At 42.4% G+C, this 18,837-nt stretch overlaps 1 protein-coding gene across 1 annotated transcript in view; it reads right to left on the reverse strand.

Annotated features, from left to right (window-relative positions):
• The window catches only part of sema5ba (sema domain, seven thrombospondin repeats (type 1 and type 1-like), transmembrane domain (TM) and short cytoplasmic domain, (semaphorin) 5Ba), a 216,325-nt gene extending 198,735 nt beyond the window's left edge, over nt 1-17,590 (reverse strand). Inside the window, exon 1 of the mRNA XM_088010933.1 lies at nt 16,649-17,590. The gene's annotated coding sequence lies outside the window, so the exon portion shown is untranslated. The remainder of the gene's footprint in view (nt 1-16,648) is intronic.
• Nucleotides 17,591-18,837: the final 1,247 nt, after the last annotated feature.

Raw genomic sequence — 18,837 nt, forward strand, 5'->3', positions numbered from 1 at the left:
TACAACCAAACAAAAACTGCTACCTGACCTGTGTAGGACAGAAATATGCATACTTTGATCCTGCTAGGCCAACAGTCTCACTCTGAACATCGACAAACTCAGAAAAATAGTTGTTAACTTTGTGCAGCAGGACTCCCGATACTTCTTGATGGACTATAAAGAGAGCGTCCAGCATCCGATGTGAAGCACAAAGCTGGAATATGTCACAACTAATGTTTACACTGGAGCCATAAAACTTTGATATTTTTCTGTTTGAGGCTTTAAGCCCCAGCACAAAAAGTGGCACATCTACCAGAAACTGTCTTTACAACCACTACAGCCAGTAGGAAAGAACTAAAATTGTTACCGTTTATAGGAAGTATTCATGTTCTACACATAAAAAAAATGATGGCAATTTTATAGCAATGGCAAAAAAGTAGACCTATTTCTCGCCTTTATTTAAAAATTTGGTCATTTTACTTTGTGTTCTTCCACACGAACTACGGATATACTCGCATTACCTCAGCGCGGCAAATAGCCTTTGTTCTGAATTTTATTAAAACTGGCATAAAGTTTTTATCTTCCAAAAACTCTTTTTCTCTTTTGCCTGCAGTCTAAAAGCCATTAGCGTGAGCCGCAGGAAATGCATATTTCTCCTGTTTTCTGCTCAAAGTTCCCAGAGAGCATCATCATTCACTCGCACCAAAATGAGAAGTGAGAGAGGCCTGCGGAAAATGAGAGAGCAGCATGAATCTAAATAACACACACAGAGGCCCCGTCTGACCCTTTGGTAATTGCCAGCGCCGGCGCATTGATGTGACAAAAGTGTTCATCTATCCGTCTTGATCATCCGGCCAGGTGTTCTCGAACCCAACAACCCGGTGTAGGTTAATCAGATAAATAAAACCCAGAGAGTTACGTTCAAGATGAATTTGGTGCTGCTGAGAGGAGCCAGGCGGCTACAGCCTAAGAAGCTGCAGAGACAACATGAGAAGCAAGACTGGGAGCTTCCTCCGTTCTTGATGCTGTTTCTTTAGGTTTTTTCTTTAGTGAGGAGCGAGATGTATTTCTTTACATGTGGATTATTGTATATGAATATAAACATGGGCGTATGCTAAACTTATCTGATGCTACATTCCCAAACTCCATCTCAGTACGTTCAAATTCAACAGATTGGAATATTATTGAAAAACTTAATTTATTTCTTCAACTCAGTTCAATAAGTGGAATGCATTACACAGATTATTCTTACCTGCTTGAAAGACTGCTGTGTTCAAAAGGTGTTTTTGATTTGACAACCAAACTTCACTGGAGCACAGTTCATGGAATATGACCATGTATTTCTCCCTCTACATATAAACATGTCATCGGTCCATCTATATATGTTTAGAGGACATGACCACAAATACACCGTGCTATAACGATGCTTCTCAGCAGCAGGTCCTGTAACTCCGTAAAGGTACAATACAAAATGAATTAAAAATATAAGATAATTTCTTTCCATCTGCAAGAGAAATGCAGCCTTGGAGACCATTTGTTTTCCTGACAAACAATGAACTAAAGCATCCATAAGTAGAAATGGTTTGAAGACGACAACGTTGAAGTTCTGGAGTGGCCCAGTCAAAGCACAGGTCTCAGTCCGACAGAGTTTTCGTGGCAGGACGTGGAAAGGGCTGTTCAAGGTTGATCCATGCGCGATCTAACATAGCTTGAACTGTTTTGGCAAGGAAGAATGAAGTAAAAGTAACTGAAACCTGTTAGGATTTTGGCGCCGTCATTTAAAAAAAAAAAAAAAAAAAGAGGACACAACATCCAAAACGAGCTTGACAAATCTGTCAAGTTTTTCCTAACCCATCTCCATCTCTGCAGCAGAGAGAGAAAGTTTTGCCAATGTTTTTTGCCATTTAGTGAAACACTATACGTTGAGAACCACTACTGGGACCCGAGCCACAGTTTTACAAAGGATCAGAAGCTGACCGTGGGGTCTGATGAATGGGGCCGCCGGCCAAGACTAGCGAGAGCAGTCGGCTGTGAGCCGGGCCGCGCATTCCCTCTGAAATCAGACTTCCAGCGGCTGATTTACATGCAGCTGAAAACTCTTCTCTTTTCAACCCCGCTCAAAGTATCTGTGGACCTAAGAGGACGAGAAGACCCCCGGGCAGACCCGTCCCTGTGAAAAGGACGGACAGGTGTGGGAAAATGGCGAGGTAACATGAGTGAATGAATTCAAAAAGTAATCAGTGTATTATGTGGCTGCTCATTCATCAAGAATCGACAGATTACGAGGTGATTTTTTTTTTAGCCGTCTCGAAATCAGTGTACTTCACAGAACTCTGGGTGGAAACTCTTCTTTTCGCATCACGGCAGTTTATCTACAGCAACAAAGCGCTTATTTGTGGGCGCTGGCCTCACTGGACGATGCATTTGACCAAGTGTCATTTGAAAGTGTTCAATCCGTGGCTCTTCTGTAAAATCGCCGTGCCCAAAACGCCGCATAAGTAGATGCTTGTAAGTACAAGGGGTTTGTTTCTCCAAGGCCTAAATAAGACGGCGATGTCTTCTCTTATGGCGGATGAGTGCTAGCGCCGTGGCTGAAATACGAATACATCTAATGTAAGTGTTTACATCATCCACGATTTTTAAAGATTTGGAAGCTTATTGACCTGTGATATTAATTACACTTCTTATTTAATGGAAACACCACAATTGCGAATTTGTGTTTTGTTTTTCCTACGTTATTAGAATATCGAAAAAAAGTTTGGAGCACATTTGTAACGGAAACGCAGCTTGTACTCTACACTTTTATCAACATTTGACAGGGTTGAGGGTCAGGCCATGGAAAGAACAACAAAAAAATAAATGTTGGAAGAGGATTCTAGAGAGAGAAGAAAAAAAGCTTCTCTCTCTATGCAACACGGTGCCTGGACCAAGGCTCCTTTCAGCTGTTGGGTTATGGAGGGAAGGGAGGGAAAGTGCAGTGATGTGGAGTCTTTAACAGAAAGGTTACCAAAGTGAGATCCAGGTGCAAAGCAGGAACACAGAAAAAGGTGCTGCAGCGAAGCTTTGAGGCTATTTCTATCAATCACAGTCAGACTAAGGTGTGTGTGCAACTGTATTTGTAACATGAATATAATAGGTGGTATTTATGACGTGAATACCAAAGTCCTCAATCATCTAATCCCAAGTCTGTAAATATCAGCCTCTCTGCGTCAGTGTGAGTGTTGGAATGAGAGTGTCGCACTTGGCTGCTTATCTCCGTCATGCAGATGTTTGGCCCCTGGTCTTCCATCACTCTGCTTCCCTGTTAACAGGCTGCAAGCTAACCGGAGTGTCACGTATGACACATATTGCCTGCTCCTCTTCTCCCCCTTCCGGTACAAACCACTTGTTTGAAGTTCCAGTACTTCCCCCATTTACGCCACAGGGAGAAAAAAATAAATAAAACGCTGACGCAAATATTTTTGCTTCTCATCAGGCGGGTGTAGAGGATTGATTTTCAGGCGACACACAGGTGAATCTCATTTCCTCTTTGGCCTAATCCAAAAAAATAAATAAAAAATTGAATATACTCCCGCTTTAATCCACCAAGTCGGAGAAGTAATAGATTTTTTTTCCCCATAATAAATTAAAAAAAAAAAAAGAAAAAAACTTATTTCCTCTTTCCGGTGGGAAGATGGTGACTCGCGGGCCTCAGAGAGCCGACCGTCTCTGTTTCCACCAGGACATTAATCACTGTCACGCTCCTCTCTTCTCTTTCCGTGTCTGCCTGAGTCTGAAATAGACCCTCCGTCTCGCCTCCCTTCCTCCCACCCCCACACCCCGCTCCGCCCCAGCCGAGAACCACCTTCATCGCTATAGCAACCAAAGCCAACCCGCAAAGCCAACCCGAGCGGAGCCGTGGAGGTAGTGGGGCACAAAAAATGTGTTAACAATGAACTCTTGCCGCTTGACGACGCAGGACCCGACGCGCCATCGCTCCTGTTGCACGCCGTCGGACCTGCCCGTCAGGCTTGTCAGTCGTGAAAGATAGCACAATATTTTGCACATTGGACCCCCAGCTGATCCCCACCATGTCAAAAAAAAAAAAAAAAGACAAAGTTCCTATTCTTAAGCTTTCAAACTAAGACATTAAGTTGGATTCATACTTTCATTATGTTCTCCATGTGTACCACCCCTTGAGCTGGTAATCAAGGCCATTCTTACAGCGGCTACAACTCTCAAGACACAAAAATGAGCCTCTTAACGAGTAACATGAATCACAAATCCGCCATTTTGGCAAAGAAAGAGCCGATTCCCCCCACCGGTTCTTTGGCTCGAAACCAAGAGCGTTCTGGCAAGAGGCAGAGGGGAAAGGTCAACGCATGCAGCGGAGCGATCCCTCCCGGACGTCTGGCAGGTTAAGCCTGAGCGCAGCTTGGTGCTGCTCGCTGGCACCCGGGTCAAACGAGAGAAAAGAACGAGAGCAGACAATAAATAATAAGCCGGTTTGATTGCGTGAGAAATACCGAGAAGTTTCTTCTTCTTTTTTTTTTTTTTTGACATCTGATACGGGGAGCTACGTCTTCAGCTGTCACACGAAATAATATCTGTTCTCCGTTGTTGCCTCTGTTCTGTCACTGGAATAGAATGTTGTCATTTTGAGTGTCAGCAAGAGATATATATGTATTTATGTATATATTTAATCTGAAAGCCTCTGAAGCAAAAGAACCCCATCTCGGTCCTGGCACATTTCTTCCTGATGTTATGCTGCGGATATGAAAGGCTGTATTTTCTCCCATTAGGACCTAAAGCTCCCTTTAAAAGTATTCTAAAGACTTCCCTGTGTCTGAAAATACCCCCTACTAATGGAATGCGTCTGAAAAAATCCTGACAGAATTGTCACCCTCAAGCCTTTATTTCTTCGCCCTGTGATGCAAACAAAAACACAGACGGGGTTTCAAATCGTTTCCTTTTACTGAAGGCACAGCTAAAGCTCTGATTCGTTCGGACGATGACGTACATGTTGTCAAAAACCCACTTTTAAAACAACGTTGCAAGATGACAGAACCTGCCGCTGGGGGAGGGCGACGTGAGGAGTGGCTGTGATTTCGTTCCGTCAGAAGCCATCTATAATTATTTGCTTGTTTTTTTTTTTTAAATATGCAAAAACACGTAAGAGTCGCTGTAAACACAATTGTAGTAGTTAGCATGAGGTGAAATGAAAAAACTGATTCTGTGTTTTCTGAGCTCCTAGTTGCGCCTGGCGAACCCCAAGGCTGTGCAGTTTTTACCTTTATTAGTTTTTTTTCTTTTGCATTTAACTTGTTTTAGGTAGGTGTACGGCACCTTGGTCCTACCGGTGTTTTAAGTGCGCTCTATACATAAATTGACTTTGACAGAAAGGACAGAGGTCGGGGGCATCCTGTATGTAAATGCCGCCACTCTGTTGAAAAATAAAAACGATCGATTCGAATTACAATGAAGTCTGTCAGGAGAGAAAGTAACCGCAGAAAATGCATTTCTCTTCTAAACGCAGACAAAACGGCCTTCCTTCGTCAAAGTGTAACCAAGATAAAAACAGAAGACACACAACAGTAGTCAAAGCAGCCAGGTTAACTTCCCGCTGTTATTGTGTCTTATGCACTTGCAGCTGCTCTGCTGCAGCTTCCCTTCGTGGATCTCAGTTAAATCTCTGTGTAAATTCTGAATTAATGCCGCTGTAATCCTCCTCCTCCTGCTATCTTGACCGCAGGTTGTCATTCTGCTGTAATTCTGACCTCTGGGCTTGTATTCACTTCACTGCACTGCTCTGACAAGGCGACCTCAGGCCGATGTTCAGCTGTTCCCGTATCAATTTCTGCATAATTTCACTCTGTTCTTCTTTTTTCTTCCAAATCCAAGAGCTGTATACCAGGGGCAAACATACTGAGAAGAGATACATTGTTAAAATAAGGGTTTTGAAAGAAGAACAATCACACTTAACCGTATCAAACAAATTGCACGTAAACTCGCAGAGTTTCAGAAAATATGCCCGTTTTTACAAAGAGCGGTCCCTGTTAACGCGCTGCCAAGTACATGCAGTCAGAAGAGCAAACACAGCAGCGAGCATAAGCTCATAAATAGTTCTTGTGAAAACAGTGTGGTAACCGAGAGATGTAATTATGCGCAACTCGCACTCCTTGAGATGCAAGTTTAGTCCTTTCCTTTCAAAAGACGAACAGGAGAGAACATTTCCTGGCTCTTTGTTTTTACCAGGCAAAAAGGAGAATACGAGAAGACGACGACAATAAACGCTACAGCCACAGAGCAGTACTGTGATTTGAAATTGTTGGTATTGTGTTTGGCTCTGACTGGCTTGTGAAAGTCACGCATTTTCTAAATTTTACATTTTTTGTGAATTATATGTTGGCTGAGATCAATTCATTGATTGTTAAAGAGGAGTTAGCTTAGTCCACGTAGTTTCTCACAACTACTCCTTCTAATTTAGAGACACCAATTCATATTTTCAGGACTATGGGAGGAAGTCGGAGTATCTGGAGGGAACCCATATAAGCACGGGGAAAACGAGCAAACTCCACACAGAAAGAGTTGGGATTTGAGCCCAGCACCATCTTAGCAACTGTTACAATGTTGGCTTATGCATTCCAAGCATTATGTACTTGCATTTTTGGATGCTAATGTAAGATTTAGCCAGCTGGACAGAGTCTGACAGCAGCAGATGCTCCCATGTACGCCGGTTCCCAAAATGCTAAAGGTCGCAGAGTGTTGGGAACAAATGAGAAAGAAGAAAGCCGACAATATCAAGTGACTGATTTCTTTTACTAACTTAAACGTAATCTCGAGATATTCTAATATCGTGCCGGCCTGTTTTTATCGTAACATTGTGCAGAAACATCTTCTCAAATATCAAGTAAACGACAGGAACGGAGAGCAAAAAAAGGAATGATTCTCAGGTATTTAAACTGACAGTTCTTCATCAGCTGCTTGTACATTTTTCTGCTGTGTTATTGTCCAAGCCAAAATCTGGGTGAGGCACAACTGCTCTGAAGCACATTGAGTGTAAAATCATTCGAAAAATGCTACTAATCCAAACCTTGGCCCGTGGCTGTCCAATTATACGTGTTACAGGAGCGGAGAGGAGAGGCCAGCTGCCTGATTTTGCTAACCGCTGCTACCCAAGCCTATCAATAAACGACAGAGCGTCCAAGACCACACATATTCACAGCTGTAAACACAGACATTCAAATAAACAGCCACATTCACCAGAACCAGACTGTTGACCGGCAGAGATCCATGTGCTGCGCCGCTCTCTAATGAGCCAGCTATGTCACCAGAGGCAGCTAATCACAATCTGACTCTGGAAACAACAGCCAGGCTGATGAAACTTTAGCACATTGGCAACCCTTCTCAAATTTGTCGAATAGCCTTCAAATCCTCTTGCACTAACGCAACACCAAGCATAATGTACAGTGCTTTATAGCAGGATGAAGACGTTTTTAAGGACGTTCTGCTTATTTTCAGAGCATGAATTCATAACTGGCTAAGTGCCCCAGGAGTTTCGAGTGTACCTGCCTCCAATCCCGGTTTGAAGGGCTTACAACAAACCTATTATTACAAACTGAGTGATTCTGTGCGGAAGAGACAGGGCCATTTCAGAGAACGTCGGTGGTAAAATTAAACCCTATTCCACAAGGAGATATTCTCTTCTTCTTCTTCTTAAAGTAGCATACAGAACAGTCATAAGGCAGCAAATCCTTGAGAAGAAGGCTTGAGGATTCAATCCAACCGTACAACAGCAGACCTTTTTCTATTAATGTTGAGTGTATTAAAGGAAAACTACATCGATGTAAAAGGAAAGCTTTCTTGTGCTTTTGAAAATTATATTAACTGTCTACCTATGATCATGTGGATAACCTTTACCTGGTTATAACCTACCAGTTCCCTGAAAAACTTATGCATTTCATTTCAAAGTGACAGGGGGGTTTAACTAGATGTCTAAATAAATCAATGAGGAAAAACAAAACACGGTTTCCAGACCTGAACAAGATTACTATGGGAAATTTGGCAGTACAGTTTCAAAAGGCTCTTTTTGCCGCCTACAGTAAATAAAAACCCAAATGAGGGGAATGCGTTTTCACACGTCTGTGCTCCCCGTTCAAATAAAATTTAGACTCGGAGACAACATTAAAGCTGTTCTGGTGGCTCCGAATTAAACATTTAAGGATTCCTCAATGTTTTATCGTGAAAAGGTAATCCCTCTGGCAGTAATAATCACAAGACTAATATGGATTCATGGTAGAAATAAAACCCGCATCCACAGCTCTCATCACCTACGAAAACATCTATGGTCATTTTCCTTTATTGATGTCTATGATTAAGCATTGATTGATTTGGTTGGGCAGAACGATGGTGCAGCTGATCAGGAACGGACAGGTTTTTGCTTGGCTGACAGGTGAATGTTCGACTAAAACACAAAAAATCGGATTGTTTTCCATCTGTGAACACACCGTATCAAGCCTCCTAACCACAAACCGCATTGGTAAACCTGTTGTGATGAGATAAGTGGGGGTTTAAAACTCCTTAAAATGTTGCACAGGAAAGAAGGAGAATGTTCGGTGTTCTGTTGTATATGTCATGTTATTATTAATCTATCCAAGGTTATCCAGAAGCCGTAGATTTGGTTACATATTTAGCTCCTGATGGAAGAGAGCTCTTTAGAGTTACAACCACAATGTGTCACAGTTAACTAGAACTTATGTTACCTTTTACCGGATCCCAACTTAACACCTGTGGTAGATTAAGGACAGGTGTTTTAGGCAGACCTACCCAAGCCAACATTGGTTTCTAGAATCAATGTCAAGATCCAGAGAAGCTGTTCTGGCATCCCATCATCATTCTGCCAGTCCCTTGCTTTTGTGCTTTTTGTCTTATTAGCTTTCTGAAGATATGTCACCAGTAGGACAAATGAAAATGCCTCTGTCTCAATCCCATTCATTGGTACGGGAAACTGCTCGATTTAATCCAGCCTTGAAAACCAAAGAAATCAACCTTCTTCAACATGGCAATTGTTGATTCTCAGTAGATGCTCGTCTTCCTTAAATATCCTCAGTGACTTCTAACGTGAAAAAGAGCACTCCAGTGTCTTTAAAACTATCTATTAGCCCATAGAGCCCAAAGAAGCCTGCAGTAAAGGGGTATTCTAGCAGCGGAACGAGAACAATGTTCCCACCGTCCCCACAATGAGCACAACACCCATCTTCCAACCCAATCCTCCGGGTCACATCAAGCTTTGAATAAGTTCCCTTCCTAAAGCTTCTGGGGGTTTCAGCCGTGCATCCAGAGCATCAATGGAAACAGTGTGTACCCCCAGCCGCCCCCACCGCCACCCCTACAATGGCCAAATCAACTGTGGGAGCACTTTCTTTTCCTTTCGCCCTTCTTTTATTCTCATCCTGCTCAGACCATGCCAAGGTTCAACAGAGGAGGGACGGGAGAAGGAAAAAAAAAGGTGCATGCCTTCACGTCCGCTTCGCATGCACACAAAGGGGTAACAAAAAAAATCCTCCGATTGCTCAGACATGCACGCATGCGTACACGCACGTGTGCGCACCTCGGATAAAGGCGAGAGAGACAGAAATCACTGAAATGATTAAGTTCAAGTTAAAGGATGCCCTTCTGCAAATAATCGTCCAAAATTCCTCACCGGGGTTTTGCTTGTTCAGACACTAAAATCATCTGTATATGAAAGAGGATGCCCCACAATTTGGCTGCACTCTGACATCTTTGGAGTTTTTTGTGTCGTCCCTATTCAGACAGAAACTACTGTTGCATAAATTTGCAAGCTTAAAAGGCTCAACCCAGCTCGTTTTATACCCTAAGTAGTGCATTCCACTCTATCCTATACCTTTTCTTTGTGCAGCCGCGCGGATAGCGACCAAGGATAAATGGAAGTGAAACAAACACGATGATGTCAACGCGACAAATTGAGACTGCTGGGTCGGATCAAGCGTTAATTAGCGGCGTTGCAGACAGAATGCGGGAACGCTCGCTTCCATATCAGATTTCACAGACAGCGAGGTTGTGTGTCGGAGCAGAGGAAGGCCAGGTTACAGACAGAGGGAGGCCTGTGAGTGAAGGCCTCTGCCTTCAGGAACAATGAGATCCTGGGAGGCTGACGGGACTCAGACAGACAGGGTGGAATTATTCATTTCAACGCTCCGGCTCAGACCACCGGCTTCCCGCTTTAATTGTCCTCTAATTACGAGCTGCACTTTCTCCCTCAGTGCCCAAAGATCAAAAGATCACACACGCATTTTCATCTGGTTGTTGTTAAGGTGAGCCACAGCTTACGGGTTCTCTACTGACAGCAAAACTGGCCACGGGCCACTACGAAATGCTGCAAAATAAAATGCCAAATTCAAGAGCGAATGTTCCTCCACAAGTCGGCAAACAGCCAAGGAGTGATTTCATTTTGAATAAAGCGAGTGGAGCTCAGGTACAGGACCTCAATCAGGTTTTGGAGTGCGTGCGAATTGAAAATGGCGACATTTGTGTCACCGCTGTGGGACAACATAATCACATTCAGGTGACGCGGCTCTGCATTCCCGCTGTAAAGAACAGGAGGATATTGAGGTGAGAAGCTGCCGTCTCAAATCATAGCGCCCGAAGCTATGATTTCAGATCTGGTGTCATATTTACATAAGAGTGAGCAACACACCCTTCAATGTTGTCCTGAATACACAGGGCGACTTTCAAGAGACGTCTCGCTTTGCGTACGTCTTCCTTCTCCTTAAACGCCTGAAACGAAAGAGGAGGACGTCTACATCGTAACTACTTACCATCCTCCGTAGGGAAAAACACACTAAAGTGCTAAAAGACAAAAAAGTATTCACATCCATAAGGTTTTCCACAGGTGTCATAACACAAGAGAGTAGCTTAAAGCAGGGTTTGATTATGAACAGCTATTCTAAGCTTTAGACATCTCATCGACCTTTGTTCAGGACACGAATAAGAGTATGGCACAACCGAGCCTCACCATCGTTGTGAGGCTCGGTTGTGCTTTCCATCTGAGGCACAGATGGAAAGCACACTTCCATCTGTGCTTTCTTCTATTCACTTGGATTCTTCCAGCAGAATTTGAACCGAAGGAGAAGTTGTAAACAATAATGTCGATTTTGTGTGCCATTTTTGAATTGTGGTCTTAGTAATACTGGCAGTGGAAGTGAATGGAGCCATTCAGACCATGTTGGCCATGCTTTCAAATTCTGAATTAACATTAATAGCCGACTTTTTCGGCTCTGCACTTCTGTCTTTGCAGTGGAGGATGGTTGTTTACAATTTCCGGTAAGATTCATTGGGTCAAACTACATACGTCATGGGCAAATGTTAGCGATTGGATAAAATGTAAAACCTAAACAGAGTCCAGGCATCCAGCAAGCAATCATTTCTCAATAGTCAAGAGCCCAGACCCTCTGTGAGAAGCAAATAGCATAGGACCAGGGACTGGTTGTTGCCAGCCTAGGCCTGACATCTTGGCAAGACATGGCCTTCCACCTAACCCAGGAAGTTGAGTAGAGAGAGCATTAATCAAATATTAATCAAATGCAGCCATGTAGTGCATGGTAACTATCGAGATCCATTGCTCAAGTGATAAAACATCAATCCTCCACAAATCTGCCTTCTATCACAGAAAACTAACACGGTACATCACATTCAACACACCATTCCCACAGCAAAAATGGTGGAGGGGATTCTTTTCCTTCAGCCGGCACAAGGAACCTAATCAGAGTTAGCCTAGCCGTCGCCTTCCTATATGAAATACCACTCGATTCCCAGCTCCCTTCAGTGTATCATCTGGGATTTCTTCCACTGAACTCCATTACGGTTGTAATTTGGCAATGACAGGGAAAAGAAGTAATGAAGCCATTCAGTCTGTGTTGGCCACACCTACAAATACTGAGCAATTAGGAATGTATGAGTGATTATATTGCTGGGAAAGGTGATGTGGGGCAACTCCCTATGCGGTTGTTTACATTTCCATTAGCAATGCGGTAAAATGTAAAACTTTGCAATTGTTTCTCAATAGACAAGGGTCCAGACTCTCTGTATGAAGTAAAGCATAGGACACGGGGCTGGTTTTTACTAGGCTGGGTCAGCGTTGATGGAAAGACACTTGGAACTAACTAAGACAAGGCAATCCTGGAGTAGAACCTGTTACATATGATTTGAAAATGGACTGGAAATTAAACCTCTAGCAGAGCAATAACCCAAAACATATAGTCAAAGCTCCTGGCCAATGGGTTATATCGAAGTATATGGATGTGTTGGTATGCCCTATTAGATTCAGGACTTAGGTACTGAATCTACAATCTTTTCACATGCGCTCTGTATTAAATCTGACTGAGCTTGAGCTATTTTGCCAAGAAGAATTGGCAGATATTCCTGTCTCTAGGTGACCAAATCTGGTAGAGTCACACCCCGAAAGACTTGCAGCTGTAACCACATCATGTAGCGATTCTGCAAAGTGTCGACTTCCAGCCAGCATAACGATTTGTCCCTAACAACCAAAGGGAAAAAAAGTGAAGTCTGGTCCACTTGAGAGGCAGCAGATGTTCTGAAAAACTGATTTGACATAGATGACAGGTTTCCAAATAGCTTGAGAAATGCCATGCTCTAAAAAAGGTCTGCTTCAACTTTCTGACTCACTTTGGCTCAGCGGGTGGGAAAAGCTACACCTGAAGATAACAAAAGAAGTCACTTCATGCTGGGATGAAACATTGTTTTTCCCTAAAATTTCTCAATGCGCTCATGAGAACTGTTGATAAAAGCCAGTGAGAGGAAATTACACAGAGAGTGGCACTAGACTAGACTTAATCATGCCTCTTATCGGCATCCGTCTGTTATCTCTTTTGACAGACAGATTCACTGCAACACCCACACGCTTTGTGGAGGTCAGACCATACTCCTTCTTTTGTTTTCAGGGTAATTTCAGATGAACGAGAGGACAGATCAAGTTCTCCTGGCATTAAACTTTCATAGCCGTTTGTCCCTTTCAAATCGTGCCCGACAACAGAAAACAATTCGAATGGCATGGTTTACAAACGCATCATTAAATTTCAGGTAAAGAGGCCGCTGCCTCGTCTATTCGATGCTTATCATATTTGTTAATGGGGATGAATTATTCATGCGGGCATCAGATCACACACAGATACGGGCTCCTGCGTGTCATTGAAACAAAACGATCCCGCACGCTGTACAGCAGGGACAAAGAGAACTGGGAAGAAGGTGAAAGTAGAGAAAGAACTAGTCCAGGAGGCTGAGAAAGGGGAGAATGTTGGAGTGTTTTTTTGGGGCGCTGGTTTGGTACCCCATCCCACCCACCCTCCTGGCCCGGACCTGTCAAGAGACCCTCATAAGTTCATCAAAGATGAAAACCTCTTTTCCATTTGAAAGGACGGAACCAGGAAACTAAAGGAGGCTCCTCGGCTTACAAAGGCGTTAATCATCCATAGGACAAGCATGTGGGTCTGACAAAACCAGGAAGGAATAAATGAATATCAATCAAAAGTTGCGGGGGGATGTGTATATATATATATATATATATATATATATATATATATATATATATATATATATATATATATATATATATATATATATATATATATATACATTTATATACATTCATCACACATGTTGACGAACGAACAAAGCAACAAAAACCGAAGTCAAGCCAACTCCACAGGGTACAGATGAGGCTGTTAAAATGTATGGCTGAATATGCATGAGGACGGGCTAACGATATGATTTGTCACTAAGTCAAGATTAATTGATTGATTTCATGCCACCGAATACTTTTCTCTGTGCGCCTCTGAAAAGCACGGTTGTTTCAAAGCACAACAGGGGTTGCTGCCAAAGGATTTTGAAAGGGGTTGAGTGAGTCACTAACGGCTTGGGACACCCCAAAATGCAAAAGGCCAGAGCAGAATCCAATTAATCTGACGATGCTGTTGTCAGAGATTTAAAGCTACACGAGCTTTAAATCAGCTGCAAAATAAATCAAATTCACTTTTACATTTCAATTTTAACCCATGGGGGGCAACTATTGTAAGTTTTCTTTTTATGTTTTACTATGTTGTTATCGCTATTTAATCTAGATTCAAAGATTCGAGAAACACATCTGTCTGGTAACATCACACGAGGAATAAAGCAGCTGATTAATGTTATTTTTAGATTGGCCATCTGTGTTTTTCTGTTAGTTTTTGTCTCTTAGATCTCAACTTCCTTCCATACTCCTACTTCAAACATGTACTGAGAGTCAGATCTGAAAACACAGCAAGCAGTAGGGTTAGGGTTGGGGTCAGCCTTAGCCCAGGGAAAATTTGGTAAACAAATAAAACACACAGAAGCAGCTTGTTGAGACGAGCAGAACAGACTGGAGTGGAACTATTAGCGGTTCAGAATCTGCCAAACGTTGTTCATCGGCTGTAAGTTTGACTAATTCCTGCCGATCAGCTCGATTACTTGCATCTCTGTGATGGCATTGATTCAAATACAAGCAAACCAGAATTAGCATGGCTAAGTTTTTTTTTTTTTTTTTAATGAATTTTGAGAACTTTGTATAACTTCCTGCTGGTACATCTGAAATCTTCCCAATGTGGTAACAGTAAATAATACCCCCCACACCCCCATTCTATTCTTCCTTACCCAGCTACATTACCTTTGAACGTTGTCTTTCACGAAAGACAAACGAGCAGAAATAAAAACGAAGAGATGATGTTGTGACGGCCAGCAAAATTACAGGGGGCCGCCCGCCCTCCCAGCCCTCTTTGGCGCCATTAAGCAATTAATCCAAAGCACAAACTTGTCAACCTTTGCCAACACAAACTCCTGCCATGCTTGGTCGGATTTTAAAGCTGTTTTACTCCTAGTGAATGCAGCGTCAATTTGTGATGTTGACGCCGAACAACAGCATTTCAATGAAATTCTGCGCACGTCGCAGTTCGCCAGACACAAATCTGCTACCCTAAGCAGTCCTGAGCTCTATATATATATATATATATATATATATATATATATATATATATATATATATATATATATATAATGCTGTTTGATTCCTGTGGTAGGACTGAGTGTGATATTTTCAGCATTGAAGACAGGCAGGAAATGGAGCAAATATGTCTAAGAGCCAATGGCAGATAAAAGCTTGTTCAAAGGTGCTTGAAATGTAAGCACTTTAGACGGGAAAAGTCAGCCAAGCAATCGTCCGTGAAAGAAACCAACTTTATAAATGTCTTTATTCATTTGTTGGACCTTTGCTCCACCACATTGGAGCCTTTTTTTTTCCTGTTTCTTTGCCAGTGAACTTCACCTGGTAAGGTGCAGCACAGTACCGCTCAACACTGCCCTCTGTCGGGGCTTTAGAGAAAAGCTCCAAAGATTCAACTCCCCAGTAATCAGCTTTAAAAAAAACATGCAAGGAGAGCTTCTACTGGCTTTTCCTTTTCACGTGCAACCTTTCTTTTGTCGTATCATTTGCAGTCCAGGTCGATCTCTCCCTGTTGGACATTTATCCTCGTTTAAGGATTCGAGATTAAGCGAATCTGGACTGGATCAAGGAGAAACGGGAGAAGCAATCCATCCCAAGTGACAAGCTCATGAATACAGACTTTCTGGGCTCAAGTACAAGCGATATCAGCCTCGAAGGTGATTATAAATTCTTATTATAATATTTTTTTTTTTCTGGGGGTAAAATGTGCAACACGTGTAATGCTTCTGCACATCCCGCGCGTAAAAGCTGCTTATGTAGACAATGAAAGCCACCAGATACAATTTACCATGCTTTAATTGCAGCAGAAAACAACGAAGACGTGAGTCAAACGGGAGTTTTGATTTTTGTTTGACAGTTTTTGCCGCAAATTAAGCTTCAGCCACACACACACGCGCGCGCGCGCGCGCGCGCACACAAATCTCTGCGCAATAGATTTTTTTTTCTTTAGCAGTGTTCCTAAACTGCTATTCTCGGTGGACTTCAGGAGCACAAAGTAAGTTTGAGACAGTGCTACTGTTGGGCAGGCTGAGGCAGCTCCTGCAGCCCACAAATGCGCCTCTGATCCTGGGATGAAACGTGAGTGGAAAGTAAAACTGGCCAGGCATAAAAAAAAGAAAGAAAGAAATGAAATAAAAAAAAACAATCTTCCCTTAACACCTTGGAACGAACAAAAAACGTTTAAGCCTAAATAAAGAAAGTGAGGAAATGTAGAAAGTGTTTGCGATTTTATTTTATTAATAATAAAAAGAGCAAAAAAAAAACCTAATTATGCACATGGTATTGTGTTGAGAGAGGGAGGGGGGGAATTGGTCCCGAGAGAAACGGACCCCTCCGCATGCCTGAATAGGGCTCCAAAGTGGCCACACCATTACTGATTGTGTGGGTGGTGTGCATGCAATAAGCGGCTTGTTTACTGTGTAAATAATAATAATGACTCAATGTCAGATTACATTATTTTCGCTGCTGAATGCAAAACTGATGCAGAATCCGACCTGAAAACGGAGCAACCACACACCCGAAAAAGTGCTTCGCTTTTCTCATCCCAGGCATTCTTTGCAACAAGAAAACAAAAGAAAAGTGATGGGTTTTTTTTTTTTTTTTTTTTTTTTGTTTTGTTTTGCTTTTTTTTCCTCTTACCTCTAAATGCGGGTTGTATTCCTCTGGACCATGAAAAAAAGCCAATCGGTTGAAAATACAAAAAAATAAAAAAAATAAAAATAAAAACAAACAACAAGGGGAAGGGGGGTTGGTGGGAGGGGGGGCGTAAAGGATCTCGCACTTTTCTGCAGGGGAGCCAGAATAGAAACAGGTTCTACGTGTTGTTTCCTCAGCCACTGCGCGTTCCTCTCTGAGAGACCTGCAGCCAACAACTGCGCTCTCTGCTCCTCCGTCGGGCGAAACCACCGGGCTGAAGAGGGGAGGGGGAGGCGGGGAGAGGCGAGAGAACCGGGGAAGGAGAAGAAGAAAAGAAGGGAGGAGGCAGTGTGTGAGAAAGAGAGAGAGATGGGGCCGATTTGCAGGCGAGGTGGGGAGGAAAGACGCGCGCAACCTGCGAGAGTTGGAGGAAGGTGCGTGTGAGTGCGTGTGTGTTGCTCGCTGCGGACTCCAGACCGGATCAGAATGAAGAGCGCCCGGGGCTTCTGGGAAACGATTTGGCCCCTGCATGTTGGTCGCTGGGGGTGTGGTGGTGGGGGGTCCGCTGGAGCCTGAACCAGCGGACCTGTCTGTGCTGGGTGGTGGTGGTAACCTAGCAGTTGAACTCCCTGGGTGTCAGGGAACCTTTAACAACAAACACAAGTTTGGTCTCATCTGTGCAGATGCAAACTAGCCAAGGTGGATCTGTTTTAGTCAATTCTGTTCTATTCTATTTTGGACATTAAAAAAAATAAAATAAAAAAGATGAACAATTTTGAATTTGTCCCAGAAGTTATAGCAATAAATAAACCTCCCAATAATACTGTGATTTTGATACCATTTTCAAGTAATGATATGTCATAACAATGCAAAAACACATTCTCAAAGATCAATAATAAACTTTAATTCCAAATGAAGATTGAACACTGCAATTGGAAGACATTTTGAATATGCAAAACAACAGAAACAACAAATAAAATGAATTAAGTCTCTGTAAACAAAGCCATCCTTCAAAAAACAGTGTTAGCAAGAAGACTGAAGACTTTTGTTGTTCAGCTTCAAGAGAGAGAAAAAAGAGCAAAACGATAAATCGTGCAAACGGAAATGATTGACCTTGTGTTCATTTATGTATTTATTTAATTGATTTATTTATTGCTTGACATTTTGTACTGTTTCTTACTTTATTTTGTTGGATTCCTTCCAAAAACCAAGCTTCTGAGACTAGGCCGTACATTTCCAACCACATAGGAGCCAGGGCACTGACTCTTAAGTTTAGCTGCTTAATGATGGCTGTTCGGTATCATTGTCCTGCTGGTACGCTGACGCTACTAATCATTATGCACTGTTCTTATAGGTCTGAAAGCAGATTATGCGGACTGGTATTAAAGAAAAGCTACCAAACAGACAGACAGACTACAATCTTGTCTACAACATTCAGTCAAATTATGTTGGGAAATATAGCCATTGACACATAGATAGGTAGATAAATAAACATCCATCCATCCATCAAATTATGGTGTGTGGTAGGTGCCTATCAGCAGTGGTCACTGGACGAGTGGAAGGGTACACAGATATTGACATTCATTATATAAATTATGTCTACATCTATTGTAATTTTAATATTAAAGTTTTTATGACAAGTAAATTTTTAGATAGCTATCTAGCTTTCTATCTAGATAGCTAGATAGATAAAAATGACATAATAAGCCCTCCGGTCACCTTGTTACCTTTGACACATGACGCAGTTGCCTCTTGCACAGTGAGATAAGGCGCCGAACTGCCGAGCTCAGCATAACGAACGTGCCAAATAAAATAAATATTTTGTTCAAATACATGGTTGAAAAACTTCACACGTTCATTGGAAACTCATCAAAAAGACATACTGCATTTATTGACGTTCAGAAAGGAATGCAACTTCGTGGAAGAATATTGTTAGGTTTTTCATAACCCCCAAATGAACATTTTCTCGGACTGGCAGAGTCGAATCTGGGCATTGCTGGAGACGATGTAACAACGTGATGGCTGACCACTTTCATAATTTCTGGGGCTGCCCGTTGATTTATTCCTATTGGTTAAAGGTAGTCAAAGAGATGAGAGTAATTCTTGGTTTTGAAATTGAGCACAATTTTTGAATTATATATCTAAATAGTTTACCAAGTGAACTCAGCACTCAGGATAAGTACCTTTTGAAA

The sequence above is a fragment of the Poecilia mexicana genome, unplaced genomic scaffold (assembly GCF_051168715.1).
Source record: "Poecilia mexicana isolate PSO_F unplaced genomic scaffold, ASM5116871v1 scaffold_2, whole genome shotgun sequence".
NCBI classification, from domain to species: Eukaryota; Metazoa; Chordata; class Actinopteri; order Cyprinodontiformes; family Poeciliidae; genus Poecilia; species Poecilia mexicana.